Source organism: Rattus norvegicus, chromosome 3 (genome assembly GCF_021556685.1).
Source record: "Rattus norvegicus strain SHRSP/BbbUtx chromosome 3, alternate assembly SHRSP_T2T, whole genome shotgun sequence".
NCBI lineage: Eukaryota > Metazoa > Chordata > Mammalia > Rodentia > Muridae > Rattus > Rattus norvegicus.
This window is the reverse complement of record NC_141536.1, coordinates 40,587,784-40,602,472: the sequence shown is the minus strand read 5'-3', so window position 1 is coordinate 40,602,472 and position 14,689 is coordinate 40,587,784. Positions and strand designations below refer to the sequence as shown.

Genomic DNA, 14,689 nt, shown 5'->3' with positions numbered 1-14,689 from the left:
AGTGAAGAGGTTTAAGAAACAAGAACTCCTCCATGCCCATAAGAAACTGCTTCACTGTGACTCACTGGGAACTGCCGTTCCAACACTGCACGAACATTCCACGTGTGGGGTACAAGCGGCCATTATTTTTATTAACTCTAGTATAAATGGAGCAGCTTTTTACTTTTTATCTCTTTCCTTCTGCAAGTCATTGCTTTGAGAATTACATCACTTATTCTGTTTTCTTTTCCAACTGGTGTAGCTTCTACTCAGGAAGTGATGAGATTATAGTGGGAAAACTAAAAAAAATTTCGTATTTGTCCTTCATGACACCAACCATTAATTATTGGACAGCAGATCCCTCAAAAGGCACTGAGGTCCAAGGTGATCAATATATGTTCAGTGGAAGTCTATTTAAAAATAAACAGATAGTAAACAAGTTTTTCTTAAAATTTTAACAAAGGAAACTAGGAGAAATGTAATTTTAGTGTTTAAAGGATTAGAATCAAACAGATTGTTGGTTTTTATTGTATATACTTTGAACTGGACAGTGGCTGACCATCTAGCATTTTATTGAATATTTTGTTGGAGATTAACAATGACATAAGCAACAATGCATTAATTCAACAGCACTCACTCACCTTCCTTTTGAACTCTTCTGTTACTGACTAATTAATTTACCTTCAAAATAATACGGTTTATTAACTGTTGGTCAGGTTAGCAAGAGAGAGACGGAGCTTGTGTTGGGAGGAACTGGAGGAGAGCAGAAAGCTGTAAATACGGTACACACATATGAAATTAAAAACTACGTTTAATTGAATAAAAATGTTTTCCCTAATGCTTTATAAATGCTATAAAAGTTAAATCAAGGAATATTACTCAGGTATCAAAAACAACGGCTTTATGAAATTCGTAGGCAAATGGTTGGAACTGGAAAATATCATCCTGAGTGAGCTAACCCAATCACAGAAAGACATACATGGTATACACTCACTGATAAGTGGCTATTAGCCCAAATGCTTGAATTACCCTTGATGCCTAGAACAAACGAAACTCAAGACGGATGATCAAAATGTGAATGCTTCACTCCTTCTTTAAAAGGGGAACAAGAATATCCTTGGCAGGGAAGAGAGAGGCAAAGATTAAAACAGAGACTGAAGGAACACCCATTCAGAGCCTGCCCCACATGTGGCCCATACATATACAGCCACCCAATTAGACAAGATGGATGAAGCAAAGAAATGCAGACCAACAGGAGCCGGATGTAGATAGCTCCTGAGAGACACAGCCAGAATACAGCAAATACAGAGGCGAATGCCAGCAGCAAACCACTGAACTGAGAATAGGACCCCCGTTGAAGGAATCAGAGAAAGAACTGGAAGAGCTTGAAGGGGCTCGAGACCCCATATGTACAACAATGCCAAGCAACCAGAGCTTCCAGGGACTAAGCCACTACCTAAAGACTATACATGGACTGACCCTGGACTCTGACCTCATAGGTAGCAATGAATATCCTAGTAAGAGCACCAGTGGAAGGGGAAGCCCTGGGTCCTGCTAAGACTGAACCCCCAGTGAACTAGACTGTTGGGGGGAGGGCGGCAATGGGGGGAGGGTTGGGAGGGGAACACCCATAAGGAAGGGGAGGGAGGAGGGTAATGTTTGCCCGGAAACCGGGAAAGGGAATAACACTCGAAATGTATATAAGAAATACTCAAGTTAATAAAAAAAAAAAAGAAAAAAAGAAAAAAAAGTATAAAATATAAAAAAAAAACATTCTTGTAGACAGTACAAAGTTTATTACTGCTTTTTAACCAGTTGAATATTCACAGTCTTTTAATTGGTGTGTTTAAACAATTCATGATTAATGTATTTTTATGTGATGAATGTTAAAATCTGTGGCATTTCTAGTTATAAATTGCACATTTTTATTATTCAAAAAAAAGTTAAATCAAGAGTACTCAGGGGACTTAAAGGTGAGAATTAAAACTGTTAGAAGAACACATATTGAGTGAACCTTCATTCTCCCGGATGTGGCAATAGCGCTGTACCCATGACAACAGAAGAAGAGCAGCAAAAGACAAATAGACTCATCAAGTTATAGTAAAAGTTTAAAGGGCACATCATGCTGTGAATATACGAATGTGCAGCCCCTGTGAGGAGAGGGCTGATAATTCCTTAAAGAGTGAACTCACAGATACCATATGATCCAAAGTTCCAAGGGACAGAAACAATTCAACATCCCCGAGTGGATGTTTGGATAAAGAAAAAGTATTATATCGCGATTCAGAAATTGCCACTCATATCCAAGAGTTATCCATTTATCTACCTCTTAGGTAACATGTACTTTGTCTTTTTGCTTACAGCCGTCTGTATTCCAATGGCTACAGGGGGAGTGTTGGACAGTTTGTAGTTCCTTAAAAGATAGCAAACCTCTACATGTTTACCTGTGATACATCATTCATACCTTTGCCCTCTAGAATTCACACACGAATACAGTGTGGTTTGATTAATTCCATTCCCATTATCTTCCCTGTAATCTCTTCCCTACCTCCTGCCATTTTTCTTCTCTCCTTATTTCAAGTAGTTTGTTTTAAAGCCAGTCAGTCTGCTCAGTGCGTCCAGTATGTGACTACATGTGTCATTTACTGGGTCTTGGTAGCCTCTCACCTGTTGCATTCTAGAAGAAATCTGACTCTCCTTCTCCCAATAGCAATTTATTGGTGATAGCTCCTCACCCGGGGGTGGGACTTAATGACAACCTTTTCCCTTTGTCATGTGACTTGTTTTCTGACTTGACCTTGCTCAAGAGTTATGTATGTTGTCATAACTGCTGTGAGTTCATATGTGCAATTTCTCTGTTATGTCCAGGACTCATTGTAGTCTCCTACTGCCTCAAATTCTTTTAGTCTTTTACCACCACTTCCACAAGGATCCTTGAAGCTTGAGAGGAATAGATGTGATGTGCATGTCTAATAAAGGAGGAACACTCCACAGCCTAATTTTCTGCATGCTGGTCACTTTTGTGTCTCTGTGTTACTCAGAATCAAGTGCAAAATGAAGTGTCTCTGACCAGTGTCTGGAGACACACTCATTATCTACTGGTATAACAAAGTTGTTAGGAATTCATTTATTACTATGTGTCTTTAGCAGACTAACATAAGTTCCCACCTAGGGACTATTACCTATCTACTCACAGGTTCTTGTCTCGTTAACTGTGCCAAGTGTAAATTTTAGCCTACAGAGTGGGATTCGGTAAATGGGAAAGTGATTAATTACTAATACTACTTCTCTGTTTGTGTGACTATTGCTCCAGCGGGCATATCTTGTGATACTCATCATTACTGAAACAGTCAGTGCTCACACCTAGGTAAGGGTAATGATACTTACCCCTCCAGCTAGAGTGCATAGCAGTTTTCAGCACAGTGAAAACTGTCCACAAGTGATGGCATCTCCAGGTTGGTTTCAGCTTCATTTCTCCATGTTTCATAATTCAAGTAAGTGGTGTCTTTAACAATAAGGCATTACTATCATGCTCTGGAGGGGAACTCAAAGCAGTGGAAATATGGTTAGGGAGGTGTATGGAACCATACTAGCCAACAGCTTCAAAATAACCTACTCTTTCCAACTGGCTTTTTATTTGATATTGTATTATTTCTAAAAGTATAGTATCCTTGTCAAAGGGTAACTACGTTTATTTTTATTTTTTATTGGATATTTTTATTTGCATTTTTACTTTCAATTTTTATTGGATTTTTAAAATTTACATTTCTTTTTAAAAATTTTTATTGGATATTTTTAATTATATTTCAAATGTTATTCCCTTTCCCAGTTTCCCAGACAGAAGCTCCCTACCCCATCCCCCTCCCTTCTTCTATAAGGGTATTCCTCTCCCATCCACTCCCCCTTCTGCCCCCTCCCCCCAACAGTCCACTACACTGGGGGGTCCATCCTTGGCAGGACCAAGGGCTTCTCCTTTCCAACAAGGCCATCCTCTGCTACATAGGCAGCTGGAGTCATGGGTCAGTCCCTGTATAGTTTTTGGGTACTGGTTTAGTCCCTGGGAGCTGTGGTTGGTTGACATTGTTGCTCTTATGGAGTTGGAAGCCCCTTCAGCTCCTTCAATCCTTTCTCTAATTCCTCCAACTGGGGTCCCATTCTCAGTTCAATGGTTTGCTGGTAGCATTTGTCTCTGTATTTGACATGCTCTGGCTGTGTCTCTCAGGACACGTCTATATCCGGTTCCTGTCAGCATGCACTTCTTAGCTTCATCCATCTTATCTAGTTTTATTGGATATATATATATATATATATATATATATATATATATATATATATATATATATATATATATATAGAATGGCTGTTCCTTCAGTCTCTGCTCAAAACATTGCCTCCATAAACCCTCCTATGAATATTTTTGTTACCGCTTTTAAAAAGGAATGAATCATACACATTTTGTTCCTCCTTCTTCTTGAGCTTCATGTGGTCTGTGAATTGTATCTTGGGTAATTCGAGCATTTGGACTAATATCCACTTATCAGTGAATGCATACCATCTGTAGTTTTCTGTGATTGAGTGACCTCACTCAGGATGATAGTTTTTAGTTCAATCCATTTACCTATGAATTTTATGAAGTCATTATTATTGATAGTTGAGTAGTACTCCATTGTGTAGATGTACCACGTTTTCTGTATCCATTCCTCTGTTGAAGGGCATCTGGGTTCTTTCCAGATTCTGGCTATTATAAATAAGGCTGCGATGAACATAGTGGAGCATGTGTCTTTGTTATATGTTGGGGCATTTTTTGGGTATATGCCTAGGAGAGGTATAGCTGGATCCTCAGGTAGTGCAATGTCAAATTTTCTGAGGAACCTCCAGACAGATTTTCAGAGTCGTACCAGTTTGCAATCCCACCAACAATGGAGGAGTGTTCCTCTTTCTCCACATCCTCACCAGCATCTGTTGTCACCTGAATTTCTTATCTTAGTCATTCTGACTTGTGTGAGGTGGAATCTCAGGGTTGTTTTTATTTGCATTTCCCTGATGACTAAGGATGTTGAACTTTTTAAAAGTACTTCTCAGCCATTTGATATTCCTCAACTGAGTATTCTTTGTTTAGCTCTGTACCTCACTTTTCAATAGGATTATTTGACTCTCTGGAGTCTACCTTCTTGAGTTTTTTGTATATTTTGGATATTAGCCCTCTATCAAATGTAGGATTGGTAAAGATCTTTTCTCAATGTGTTGGTTGCCGTTTGTCCTAATGACTGTGTCCTTTGCCTTACAGAAGCTTTGCAGTTTTATAAGGTTCCATTTGTCGATTCTTGATCTTAGAGCATAAGCCATTGGTGTTTTGTCCAGGAACTTTTCTCCAGTGCCAATGTCTTCGAGATTCTTCCCCACTTTTTCTTCTATTAGTTTGAGTGTATCTGGTTTGATGTGGAGGTCCTTGATCCACTTGGACTTAAGCTTTGTACAGAAGGATAAGAATGGATCGATTTACCTTCTTCCACATGCTGACCTCCAGTTGAACTAGCACCATTTGTTGAAAGTGGTATCTTTTTTCCATTGGATGGTTTTTAGTTCTTTTGTCAAAGATCAAGTGACCATAGGTGTATGGGTTCATTTCTGAGTCTTCAATGCTATTCCACTGATCTATCTGTCTGTCTCTGTACCAACTGGGATCTTCTTAAATTTCTTTCTTCAGAGACTTGAAGTTCTTGTCATACAGAACTTTCATTTGCTTGGTTAGAGTCACACCGAGGTATTTTATATTATTCGTTTCCATTGTGAAGGGTGTTGATTCCCTCATTTCTTTCTCAGCCTGTTTATATTTTGAGTAGCAAATGGCTACTGATTTGTTCCAGTTAATTTTATATCCAGCCACTTTGCTGGAGTTGTTTATCAGGTGGAACTTTTGGGGTCACTTAAGTATATTATTATATCATCTGCAAACAGTGATATTTTGCCTTCTTCCTTTCCAATTTGTATCCCTTTGACCTCCTTTTGTTGACTGATTGCTCTGGCTAGGATTTCGAGTACTATATTGAATAGGTAGGGAGAGAGTGGGCAGCCTCGTCTAGCCCCTGATTTTAGTGGGATTGCTTCAAGTTTCTCTTCATTTAGCTTAATGTTAGCTACTGGTTTGCTGTATATTTACTATGTTTAGTTATGGGCCTTGAATTCCTGAACTTTCCAGGACTTTTAGAATGAATGGGTGTTGAATTTTATCAAATGCTTTCCCAGCCTCTAATGAAATGATCATGTGGTTTTTTGCTTTGAGTTTGTTTAGTTGATTACATTGATGGATTTCCTTATATTGAACCATCCCTATGTCTCTGGGATGAAGCCTACTTCATCATGATGGATGATCATTTTGATGTGTTCTTAGATTCAGATTGCAAGAATTTTATTGAGTACTTTTGGGTCGATATTCATAAGGGAAATTGGTCTGATCTCTTTCTTTGTTTAGTCCTTGTGTGGTTTAGGTATAAGCATAATTGTGGCTTCATAGAAGGAATGGGGTAGTGCTCTGTCTGTTTCTTTTTTGTGGAATAGTTTAGACAGTATTGGTATGAGGTCTTCTATGAAGGTCTGATAGAATTCTGCACTAAACCCATTTGGTCCTGGGCTCTTTTTGATTGGGAGACTTTTAATAACTGCTTCTATTTCCTTAGGAGGTATGGGGTTGTTTAGATGGTTTATCTGTTCCTGATTTAACTTTGGCACCTGATATTTGCTAGAAAATTGTCCATTTTCTCCAGATTGTCCAGTTTTGTTGTATATAGGCCTTTGTTACAGGATCTGATGATTTTTTGAATTTCCTCAGATTCTGTTATGTCTCCCTCTTCATTTCTGATTTTGTTCATTTGGATACACTCTCTGTGCCCTCTGGTTAGTTTGGGTTTATGTATCTTGTTGATTTTCTCAAAGAACCAGTTCCTGGTTTCGTTGATTCTCTGTATAGTCCTTTTTGTTTCTACCTGTTGGATTTCAGCCCTGAGTTTGATTATTTCCTGCCTTCTATTTTTCTTGGGTTTATTTTCTTCTTTTTGTTCTAGAGCTTTTAGGTGTGCAGTCAAGATGTTAGTGTATGCTCTCTCCTGTTTCTTTTTGGAGGCATGCAGAGCTATGAGTTGTTTCTTCATTTTCATTAAATTCTAAGAAGTCTTTAATTTCTTTCTTTATTTCTTCCTCGACCAAGTTATCATTGAGTAGAGTGTTGTTCAACTTCCATGTATGTAGCTTTCTGTTGTTTTTGTTGTTATTGAAAACCAGCCTTAATCTTGGTGATCTGACAGGATGTATGGGAGTATTTCTATCTTCCATTGTCTGTTGAGGCCTGTTTTGTGGCTTATTCTATGGTCAAATTTGGAGAAGGTACCATGAATGTTGACAAGAAGGTATATTCTTTTGTTTTAGGATGAAATGTTCTATAAATATCTGTTAATTCCATTTGGTTCATAACTTCTGTTATTTTCATGTCTCTGTTGAATTTCTGTTTCTATAATCTGCCCATTGATGAGAGTGGAGAGTTGAAATCTCCTACTATTACTATGTGAGGTGCAATGTGTGATTTGAGTTTTAATAAGGTTTCTTTTATGTATGTAGGTGCCCTTGTATTTGGAGCATAGATATTTAGGATTGAGGGTTCATCTTTGTGGATTTTGCCTTTGATGAATATGCAGTGTCCTTCCTCATCTTTTTTTTTTTTTTTCCTTCCTCATCTTTTTTGATGACTATTTACAGTTTGCTTCTTTGGACCATTTGCTTGGAAATTTTTTTCCAGCCTTTTTCACTGAGGTAGTGTCTGTCTTTGTCTCTGAGCTGTGTTTCTTGTATGCAGAAATTCTAGGTCCTCCTTACATACCCAATTTGTTAATCTATGCCTTTTTGTTGGGGAATTGAGTCCATTGGTATTAATAGATAGTAAGGAGTAGTGATTGTTGCTTTCTATTATTTACATTGTTAGATTTGGAATTATGTTTGTATCTCCTTTTTTTTTTTGTTGCAAGGAGATTACTTTCTCTTTCTTTCTAGGGTATAGTTTCCCTCCTTAGTGAATGTTTTGCTATTTACATTTCAAATGTTATTTCATTTCCCAGTTTCCAGGACATAAGTCCCCTATCCCTTCCCCCTCCCTTTCTTCTATAAGGGTGTTCCCCTCCCCATCTATTCCCCCTTTTTAATTCCCCCTCAAACATTTTCTAACATTGGGGTGTCCAACCTTAGTCCATGGTGATTTGATAGGTTATATGGGATTATTTCAACCTTCTTTTTATCTGTTTCGGCCTGTTTTGTGACCTATTATATGGTCAATCTTGAAGAAGGTACCGTGAGTGCTAACAAGAAGGTATATCCTTTTGTTTTAGGATGAAACATTCTATAAATATTTGTTAAGTCCATTTGGCTCATAACTTCTGTTAGTTTCTTCATGTCTCTGTTTAATTTCTTTTTCCATGATCTGTCCATTGATGAGAGTGGGTTGTTGAAGTCTGCCACTATTTTTATGTGAGGTATAATGTGTGCTTTCAGCTTTAGTAAGGTTCTTTTATGAATGTAGATGTCCTTGCATTTGGAGCATAGATATTCAGGATTGAGAGTTCATTTTGGTGGATTTTTCCTTTGATGAAGATGAAGTGTCCTTCCTTATTTTTTTGATAGGTTTTGGTTGAAAGTTGATTTTATTGGATATTAAAATGGCTACTCCAGCTTGTTCCTTGAGATCATTTGTTTTTGAATATTGTTTTCCAGCCTTTTACTCTGATGTAGTGTCTGTCTTTGCTCCTGAGGTGTGCTTCCTCAATGCAGCAAAATGCTGGATCCTCTTTACATATTGAGTCTGTTAGTCTATGTCTTTTTATTGGGGAATTGAATCCATTGATGCTAAGAGATATTAAAGAATAGTGATTTTGCTTTCTCTTATTTTTGTTGTTAGAGGTGGAATTATGCTTGTGTGGCTCTCTTCTTTTGGGTTAGTTGAAGGAAGATTACTTTTTTGCTTTTTCTAAGGTGTCGTTTCCCTCCTTGTTTTATAGTTTTCTGTCTATTATCATTTTCTGGGCTGGATTTTGGAAAGATATTCTGTAAATTTGGTTTTGTCATGGAATATCTTGGTTTCTCCATCTACATTAATTTAGAGTTTTGCTAGATATAGTAGCTTGGGCTGGCATTTGTGTTCTCTTAAGTTCTGTATGACATCTGCCTAGGATCTTCAAGCTTTCATAGTCTTTGTTGAGAAGTCTGGTGTGATTCTGATAAGTCTGCCTTTATATATTACATGGGCATCTCTTTCTTTAGGTTAGGGAAGTTTTATTCTATAATTTTGTTGAAGATATTTACTGGCCCTTTAAGTTGGGTATCTTTGCTCTCTTCTATACCTATGATCCTTTGGTTCGATCTTGTCATTATATCCTAGATTTCTTGGATTAGGAGCCTTTTGGGTTTTGCATTTTCTTTGCTTATTGTATCAATGTTTCCATGGTATTTTCTGCCCCTGTTATTCTTTCTACTATCTTTTGTACTCTGTTCGGAATGCTTTTTTTTTTTTTTCTTTTTTTCGGAGCTGGGGACCGAACCCAGGGCCTTGCGCTTCCTAGGCAAGCACTCTACCACTGAGCTAAATCCCCAACCCCTTGTCTATCACTCCTAATCTCTTTTCTAGGTTTTCTGTTTTCTGACTTGTTTCTCTTTGTTATTTCTTTATTGCTTCGATTTCCATGTTTAGATCTTGGATGGTTTTATTCAATTTCTTCACCTGTTTGGTTCATTTTTGTGTTTCCTCTTTAAGGGCTTCTACCTGTTTACCTGTGTTGTCCTGCATTTCTTTAAGGGAGTTATTTATGTCATTCTTAATGTAATCTAACATTATCCTGATTTGTGATTTTAAATCAAAATATTGCTTTTCTGGTAGGTTGGGTATTCTGGTGTTGCTGTGTTGGGGGAACTGGGTTTTGATGATGCCCAGTAGCCTTTGTTTGTGTTGCTTAAGTTTTTGCCCTTGCTTCTTCTTTTGCCCTTTCCCACATGCTTATCTCTAATGTTAGCTGTTCTTGCTGTCTCTGACTGTGGCTTGACCATCCTGTAAGCCTGTGTGTCAGCACTACTCAGAAACCAGCTCTCTCTCAGGGGGAATCTCTCTCAGGGATGACCCTCTTGCACTGGGTCAGGTCAGGGTGCAGAGAGAAACTGGAAGGATCCTGTCCCAGACTGCTCCTCAATTCCTGTGTCTTGAGGGTTCTGGGCAGGTCCCTTAGAGCAGAAGTAGCAGTCTTACCTGTGCTCTTAGATGTGTCAACACTCTTGGGAGACCAGCTTTCTGTGGCACAGGGTCAGCTCCAGGTGCAGTTGGAAACAGGAAGGATCCTGTTCCAGACTGTTCCTCAGTTCCTATGTCCAGAGAGCTCTGTGAGGGTTCCTCTTGGGCCAGTAATGTGAGCAGAAATGGTGGTCTCACCTGTGCTCTCAGGTGTGTCAGCACTTCTGGGAGGCAAGTTTTCTTCTTGAGGGATCTGGGTACAGAGAGGTCAAGGGTCAGCACAGGGCACAGGCTGGCATTTCATTTTCATTGTCCTCATTAAGTTCATAATTAAGCAACCATATTGTAGATCAAAATGTCTACTTTATTGGGTTCTTATATCTATCACCCTTCTCCACCTCAGTATCTCTATGCCCCGCCCCTAACTCTAGGTAGAGAAGAAAGAAGGTTAGAAGGGAAAGGGACATAGATCTTTTTAGACTACTTCCCAAGTTGCATTCCTTGGGATAAGTCCAACATTAATCGTCAGGATATCTGCAACCAACAACTGGCAATCCAGCCAACAGCAAAAGCAACCAGCAAATAACAAAAGCTGCATCAAAAATCAGCAAGAGCAGGGGAGCAGCAGCTACTGTAGCCTCTCGAGTGCTAGTATTTTTATACCCTCTTAAAAGTCCTCAGAATTCCAAATGTAAACTATATTCATTTGATAGAATCACACCTCTACCAGAGCATGAGACAAATCCTAGTTACTGATTTTGAACAATCTGAGGTAGCACCATATCTGGTGCCCACCACTGAAATGAAAACATCACATAGCACAGGAATTAAGAACAACAACTGGTAAATGGAACCTTATGAAACAAAAATGTTTCTCTATAGGAAAAGACACTATCAGTCACAGGAAGAAGCAACCTACAGAACAGGAAGCAAAAGTTTGTCCATTTTTATTGTCTTAAAAAGGAATAAAGTATTGAAACGTGATATTGTGGATACTCCTTTAAAAAAACTATTCTAGGGCTGCAAGTGGTTCAGCAGTTAAGGCACTTGTTGCTAAGCCAGCTGACTTGAGTTTCATCCTGGCACCCACTTGTGTGAGGGAAAGAACCAGTTCCAACAACTTGTTCTTTGACTTCCACACACTGTGGCATGTATGTCCACACAAACATGCAATAAATAATAAGTATACATCAACATTTCCAAAAGAATTCACCTAACTTGATTCTTCTAGATCTTTCTTCAAACCAATTCTATGCACTATTGCCAATTTAACCTTCCTAAAGCAAATACAAGGAGTATTATTTCCTCTAGAACTTTTCAATATCTTCATTTGCTAGCAAATGAACAGTTTGAGGCATTTACAATATAGCCATGTCACCTGTTTTTTCAGTACAATACTCAATAGCATTGTATGCCTTATTCTGCAAATACCAAACTTTTCTACTATGTGTTTCTTTAGCATCACTTTCTTTCCTCCCTAATCTTTTCATAAGTCCTTGACATCTTTTTTGGTCCACTACATATGTGGCACACAAGTTTAACCCATATAAGTCTGTCAATAGCCAACCTGAATGGATACCTTAAGTGTTTGAGGAGGTTTTATATTACATTTTAATGACTCCTATGGACTTCAGTTTAGTCTGTTAAGGAGTCTGACAACTCCTTCTACCAACAGCATCTAGAGTTTCCCTTGGGGGATGTTATTTATTATGTATTCTCCTTTATAGCATATGTGATTTTCAGGACATTTCTTTGATGCAGATATGGTCATGCTTCAGCCTTGCTCCATCAGACACACAAAATGCTACAGTATGTATTGTTGACATACTGGATATGAAGTATTTGCTGCTCTTTATTCTGCTAAGATTCTCAATGGCCTCAATGCTAAATAATTTTACACACTTACATTTCTGTTTGCTTAGTATATCTTCTACCACCATAATATGAAATTTCAGAGGCCAGAAACATCATCTGTTTTGTTTAGTACAATACCTTATATGCCCAGAACATCATGTAATACTCAGTGACTCTTTGTTGAATGACTAAGAAAAATCAATACTACCAGCATAGATTTGTTATGGTGGTCATTAGGAAAGGTTGGCTTATCTCTAGGGTCACAGTTTGGCCTAATGTAAATGTGGAGCTAGTAGTGGTAACCCATTAGGGGCAGTAGGGGCCAAGGATTAGCCAAAGATTATGTTTTGACAACGAGATTTGTATGGACTCAGCTGGACCTGGGATGACTTAACTACTGTGGAATTTGAGTTCTATAAGGAAGTATTTTTCCTTTTTAAGAACCCAAAATTATTTTTTTCCTTAAACCATATTTTGCCATTTGCAATGTTGGATCCCAGTATATGGCTTTGGCCAGTGAGCCATGGTGTTGGAATATTATTTAGATTCTCCATTAAAGCTGCAAGCTAAAGGTTAAAGACAATGTCCTCTTCCTCCTTATATTTCCATACTATTAATTCAATAGACACTTGTCTATATTTCGCAAACACCTACAAAATCAAGTTTATCTTCATTGGAAAATAAAAAATCTGGACTTTATTGTACATTATTTGAAGAAAGATATTGTTATTCCTGAACAAAACATGTCCATTTTAGTGGGATGCTCCTTCACATCTTTGAAAATATAAACCTCAACAACTTAGACATGCATTTTCACTACCTTTTTATACATAGCATATCATGGTTTAAATAATACATATAGCATAATGTAGTGATTACATTAGAATTTTGATGTGTTGAAATTTCTTTTATCATTATTTTTGTGTGCGTATGATGTATAAGTAACTATTGCATGTTGAGGCCCTGAGGATGACTTTGTGGCATTGGTTTTTTCCTTCTAATTTTATGTAGGTTTTTGAGTATTCAACTTAAACAAGTGGTTTATGCTGCTATGATACATGCTGGCCCGGGAGATTTTTAAATGTCTATGGTGTAATTGCAGACATCAGAGGATAATTTGGCGAATGGGTTTTCTCCAATCATGTGATTTCTAGGAACTAATCTCAGGTTGTCAAGCTTGCCCATTTGTACACACACACACACACACACACACACACACACACAGAGTAAATGTAAAACCAAGTCCTTTAAGCTAAAAGACCAGAACTAGGGAGTGAAAAATTTCTTAGAGTGGGTGAAAACCCCAGGGAATGGACCACAGCTTCTTGCTCCTTGACATGTATAGCACCTGACACACAGCAGTGACTCAACTATTATGGTCAACAAAGGAGCAAAGCGAAACTACTTACCATTCGAGGAGAAGAATTAATGCAGAAACTTTCCATTTTTTGTTGCTTATTAAGGAGACAGGACCTTCATTCTCTCCCCTCAGAATCAAGCTTTATTGGGTTACATTTCATTGATACCTCCAGTCTGTTGAGATCATTTTTCTTCAGCCCAGTACTCTGTAGAGTAGCAGAACAGCTGGCCAATACCTTTATAATTTAGATTCATTAATGTAGAAGCATCTCAGACTTATTTCCCCCTCTAGGTTAAGTAGCCTTAACTCCTCTGAAAATTCCCCACATTAATTTTTTCCCTAATTGCTTTTCTCTGGATATTCTCCAGTTCATCCAAGAGCCTCTTTTAAGGGTGTAAAAATTCATTACTGCAGGCTTTTCTGGACAATAACAGTTCTATACTCTGCTCTTTGGATGACAGAATACCAGGCCCTGCATTATGCTAACAAGAGTTCTGAAGACTTGTTTTTTTCCCTTACTTAAATACTAGCAATACCTCAAAGTTTATCACTATGTGGTTTCACATGATTAGAAAGATTTTTTTAAAGTTCTTAATTTTTTTTTACAGTAGCCACCAGTCCTGTCATGTAAAAGGGTAATTTTCTAATCCTGAGAAACATGTCTATAGCTTCCTTCCCCAACTTCCAGAGCCAGAGGTCAAACTCATTTAAACCTGTGAATCTGGTCAAGTACCAAGCACCTGTTCTAAGCATTCCGTTTGGTTTTTCTCCCAGAAGGAGTGACCAATCTGAAGCAGCTGTGGGTAATTTTATTAATCAAAACAAGCTGGAAGCAAAAGGGGAAAGGAACATAATTAAAATCCTTAATGAAACCCAGTACGATCTCATTAATAGACTACAAAGAGCCTATGACTAGTGGCATTGGTACTTGCCATGATTACCACATCATCAAGAAAGTGAAAAGTGGCCATGCATGTTATGTATTAAATACTTAAGGTAGGAGACTTGAGGGCTGATTAATTTTGAGTACATAAATGAGTCCAAGAATTGAAGCTTGCTTGATGGGAAACAGCCAAGTATGCCCACACTGCACTCGTCTGCCAGCTTGGTGTATGACCAAGAAGGGCCATTAAAGGTTGACATGGAAAGAGAGTAAGTTTCATTATCCAAAACTCATACAAAATTGTATAAGTTAATAAGTCATTCTTCAATTACAACTCAAATAGATTGTTGCAGGT

General features: G+C 38.0%; 1 long non-coding RNA gene across 1 annotated transcript in view; it reads right to left on the bottom strand.

Annotated features, from left to right (window-relative positions):
- LOC102552656 (uncharacterized) overlaps positions 1-14,689 on the bottom strand; it is a 132,085-nt gene that overhangs the window by 106,234 nt on the left and 11,162 nt on the right. Inside the window, exons 4-5 of the long non-coding RNA XR_015684942.1 lie at positions 13,501-13,686; positions 10,256-10,490 (exon numbers count right to left, since the gene is read on the bottom strand). This is a non-coding gene — a long non-coding RNA (uncharacterized LOC102552656). The remainder of the gene's footprint in view (positions 1-10,255; positions 10,491-13,500; positions 13,687-14,689) is intronic.